The following is a 5312-nucleotide window of genomic DNA, read 5'->3' as shown; positions in this document are numbered from 1 at the left end:
TGAGGGTCCTATGATCCAGTATCAGATAAGGTAGATCAGAGAATTTTTTTATAGCCAATTCTTACACAAAACGACAGAGAAAAGTTTGAGCAGTACTTTTAGGTTTTGTGCCTGACTTTGGGGAAGAGAGCTTCTATGACCCACTGTGGAAAGAGGAATTCTAGTTTCTATGTGTGGTCACAGAGTGAGGGACAAGAGGCAGGAAGGGAGCAGAAAATCAGAGAGAAACTCTGCTTCTGAAGCCTTTTCTTGGCAGTATCATTTCCTGAGCCTCAGTATTCTATGATTTGAAATTTCCCCCATAAGTTTCACAGTCCAGAAATAGGGTTGGTAGATTGTTTCATAAACCATAGAACCAGTCCAGTTAGTCATTTTCAGGCAGTTGTGTTGTAAATAGGCCTCCACTAAAGTCAGGCCTCTATATGATTTGAGCAATAAAATATTTAGAGAGAAATTTCTATGGAAGGTATAGAAAACAAAGGTTAATATCGGAAGTAGTCTATGAACTAGTTTCTGTGTTCATGGGATAGTTAGGCAAAAAGATTTCAAAGTCTTGGCTCAAAGCATCTCCTGGTTTGCTGTCTGTGTCAGCTGAGCTTCTGAGCAGTCCTTACAATAGGCACAGAGCTTGTAGGCTGTAGTGACAATTTTTCTGAAGTTTATATCAAATGGTCCACTTTAAGCTTGTAAGCTTCCAGGGATGAGTAGTTTTAATTTCAGAAATTCCAAGAGAAAAAGATGGGAGGATATTTGCAAATATTAGTTTAGAGACTCATATCCATTTAGACATTGGAGGAAATAAAAAGTTCAGGATCCTGTTCAGATTACAAGTAGATAATAAACCTTCAAAAACAATGAGATAGCATCTGATAATAGTGGTACTATATATTATTTTCCTTTAAACATAATTTTTCTCTCTTTAGGCTCTCCAGTAAACACAGGAATGATTTAAAAAAAAAAAAAAAAGGGAAGACATCTGGTAAGTGCATGTACCCTCTGGCAAAATTTTTTTTAAAAAGAGAGTGAGAAAAACAGTCTTTAACAGTTTTATTGTTGACATGGAGAAAGATTTAGTAGTCTGAATTGAAGATCAAACAAGTCAGTATATTCCTTAAACCAAATCCTAATTCAGAGAAAGACCCTAACTCTTCAGTTCTATGAAGAATGAGAATGGTGAGGAAGCTGTGGAAGAAAAGTTTGAAACTAGTAGAGGTTGGTTCATGAGGTTTTAGGAAAGGGACTGTCTCCAAAACATCAGTGTGTAAGGTAATGCAGTATAGATGCTGCATCAAGTTACACACTTGGGTTCATTGATAAAGGTGTCTAAATCAAGCATAAGACTTTTCAAGGTAGATGAAATAGCCTTACATTGGAAGAACACGCCTAGGACTTTAAAAGTTTAAAAAGAAATCAATGCCAGGCTTTAAATCTTCAAAGGACAGGCTGACTGATTCTCCTATTAGGGACTAATGCAGTTGGTAACCTTAAGTTGAAGCCAATGCTCATTTACCATTCTGAACACTCGAGGGCCTTTAAGAATTATGCTAAATCTATTCTGATTATGCTCTATAAATGAAATAACAAAGCCTGGATAATATCACATTTGTTGATGGCATTGTTTACTGAATATTATAAGCCTACTGTTAAGACCTACTTTTAAGAAAAAATAAAGACAAAGATCCCTTTCAAAATATTACTGCTCATTGACAATGGACCTGGACACCCAAGAACTCTGGAGATGTGCAGAGAGATTAATGTTTTCACATCTGTTAACAGAATATCCTTTCTTCAGCCCATGGATCCAGGAGTAATTTTGACTTTCAAGCCTTGTTTTCAAGAAATACATTTATTGAGGTTATAGCTATGATAGACTATGATTTTTCTGATGGATCTGGGCACAATCAATTGAAAACAGAAGTTTCAACCAAATGAATGTACTTATTTTTTAAAAAATAGATTGAACTTAAGAAGTTCGCTAATGATATAATGGCACCCTAGCATTGGGAGGCTTAACTCAACTAAAATTTGGGGATAAAGAATAAAGAGAATAGATATCAGGGGGTGTTAAGTAGTATCTGCTATTATCATCTCCATTAATAATCATAGTAAGGTATTTTAAAAAATATACCAACATTTGATTTTAAAAACTTAGTAAGGTAAACAAGATAATAACAACTATTTTCAGGATACATATCTCAGTCTAAAAGCCTGAAATGCAGCTGGAAAAAAGATACTAGGAGTGTTTCCTTTTAAAATCAGGAATAAGAAAGGATATTCACAATGATCACAATGATTTAATCATTTCTTCCAGGTATCAGTCAGTACAGATAAACACATATTAGAGAAATAAAATTTATAAAAGAGAAGAAAACTTATCAATTCTTTTGGTTGTTTATTGATATGTACATCCTACATCAAAAAAGTATGGACTTAAAAATAGTTATTATCTCTCATGAATATATAGATTAACCAGGTAATTCTTTTTTTTTGTTCTCTAGAGAAATTTGAAGTTCCTATTTTTTTAATTGAAAGAGGACTTGTGTGCTCACCAGAGAGAGACAGAGACACAGAGAGAGTACCCCTCCCCCCCCAAATGGGGTATGGTCATGCTGCAATCCTTTCTCCTCCAGTTCTCCAACCTGTCAAGACTTTGGGCACACACACATACTAACTGTGTTTTTAAAACCCCTGGAGCTAGGATTTGAACCATAGCTGGCCATGTGGCATCTGGTTCCCTTTAACCACTAGGCTATAGGACCGGCACTCAAGTTTCTATTCCATATTACTTATTGTGTGAGGGTGCGAATGAACTGACAGGTCTGTGACCTTAACTCTTTTTTTTTTTTTCCTAAGAATTACTTTATTTTACTTATTATTTTAAAATTTGACCAGAGAGAGATAGGAACAGAGAGAGAAACAAAAAGTGAGAAAGCAAGTCACCAGGTCCACGACTCAAACCATGGTTGGCCATGTGAAAGTCCAGCATCTTTGCCACCACGCCACTTGCCAGCCTTTGCCCTTGACTCTTAACTACATCCTCACATCACTAAGTACCAGTCCTGAGACAGTTTCTGGTTGGTTCTGAATTATTACCTGGCAAAGTCATTTCGGTCCCCCTAAGTTGTTCCCTTTGCCTCTAACTTTAGAAAAGCTTAATAACTTCTTTGATCATCAGCTCTGAGACATTTACACATTTCCCATTGTTTAACTCCTTCAGGAAAGATCCAGATTGGTGGCAAGGGTTAGAGGATTGGGAGAGGTGTATCCTCCATTTGTGTATTGAGAACCAACCTCCACTAAATCTATTTCCATTCTGTAAGCTATAAATATTAAATTTTTATTAAATCTGTTATAGAGTTGTCTGCGCTATATCTGGTATCAGAGCACAGTAGAACAATTAATTAGTGAAGAACTGTAATATAAAATTTTAATACTTGAAAATGCTTATTTTGAAGACTTTTTAGCATTAAAAAGATGTGTATTAAAAGGTTTTTGTTTGTTTGTTTGTTTGTTTGGGTTTTTTTGGCCATAGGGTGCATGTGCTCTCTGGAGAGTAGAAAGAGCGATTGTGAGAGGGAAAGTAAGAAATCATCCTCAAGTGGGCTGGCCACACTGCATGTCCTTCTCCTCCATTTTCCTTTCAAGATTTTGGGCATGCATACATGCACTCAGCATGATTTTCAAGCTGCCAGGTCCAAGTCTGAAATTGTGATGGGTCATGTGGGAGTCGAGCACTTTGACCACATGATGACCCCAAGAAACATTTTCAATAGAGAGTACATTTTATTTGTATATCTTTGGAGCTTTATGCTCATACATTCTCTCTTCACAATAGTACCTAACAAGAAAAGTAGGACAATATTTGGCCTGTCCTCTTTTAACTAAATGATGGATATGTTCCTTATCCAAGATTTTTGTGGTTGTTTCTAGACTGACTTTCAGCTTGGTTCACAAAGTAGTACTGTGACTCATGCATTTACATTTCTGGACACAGTACAGAAGCAAGAGCTCCATCAAAAGCCTAACTAGAAAATTAAAAATGGTATGATGATGAATAATCAAGGTCGCTATTTTAGGATACATGTACATGCTCCATACATGTGCCTTCATTAGGAACTTCTGGGCACATTTCAGTGAATTCTGGTTGGTGAATTGGTTTTATTTTAAGCTTAATTTACCAATTTTGGACTTTTGTTTGTACAAATAGAACTATTATGCTTTATTTAATAAATTGCTTAAAGTATTTTGTTCTTCTCGATGTGAAATATATCCAGACTAGAAAAATAATGTGAGAGTTATATAAGATTTCAATAATACTTTTCTAAGGAAACCTACCCCTTAATTTGGCAGTATTTTGCCTTTTTTCAAATGTAAAGACCACATCCAGTATTCCAAAAGGGTTAAATGTGTTTGGCATTACATAGTTGTCTGATGTGGAAAGAAACTATTGGGTTGTTGGAAAAGTCATGACGAATTTTTTATATGCAAAAATGCATTATGACTTTTCCAACAACCCAATATGTTATTTCTTGCTATCTCAGAAAACGTACTGTTTTCAGTAAGTTTAGAATAATAATAAACAACTTTAAATATGTTTGGATAAGGGGCATTTAAGGAAAATAAAAATATTTCTTTTGGACTGTCCCATATTTCTTCTTGAAAATTTTATGTCACGTAATTCGGTAGGGCTGTCAGTTAAAGGCCACTTCCTTGTCTGAACCAAGAGTTGCATGTGACCAAGCAGGGAAAATCAAGGGTCAGTGGTTAAGATGTAAATCGGATTCTATCTTTTTGTGAGAGGTTAAGTTTAAGAGAGATGTAAATATAGGAATGTTAGAATCCATCTTTCTCATTATGTGGAGAGAGCCTGGATGAAGATGAAGTTAACAGAGAGAAACATGGGAGTGAGAAACAGATACAATAGGCCCTCTGTATCCACAGAAAATTTGTTCCAAAAAAATCCCTGGTGTACCAAAATTTGTAGATGCTCAAATCCCTTATGTAAAATGGTGTAGTACAGGCAGTACTTTATTCAGCCCTCCATATCTGAAGGTTCTGTATCTGTGTATTCAAAGAAATGTAGATTAAAAATACATCTATGGTTGGGACCAGCAGTTAGAGTGATGGCTATGTCGCTGGACTCCCACGTAGTCGACCGCGGTTCGCGTCCCGGACCCGGTGGCTTAAAACTCATGCCGGGCGCATGTGCGTGTGTGCCCAGGATCCCGAGAGGAGAATGGAGTAGAAGGGATTGCGGCGTGACCATCCCCCCTGGGGGGTGATTTCTCGCTTTCTGTCTCTAATGTCTCTCT

This window comes from Tupaia chinensis, unplaced genomic scaffold, assembly GCF_000334495.1.
Source record: "Tupaia chinensis unplaced genomic scaffold, TupChi_1.0 Scaffold148723_1, whole genome shotgun sequence".
NCBI classification, from domain to species: Eukaryota; Metazoa; Chordata; class Mammalia; order Scandentia; family Tupaiidae; genus Tupaia; species Tupaia belangeri.
This window is presented reverse-complemented; position numbering follows the sequence as displayed.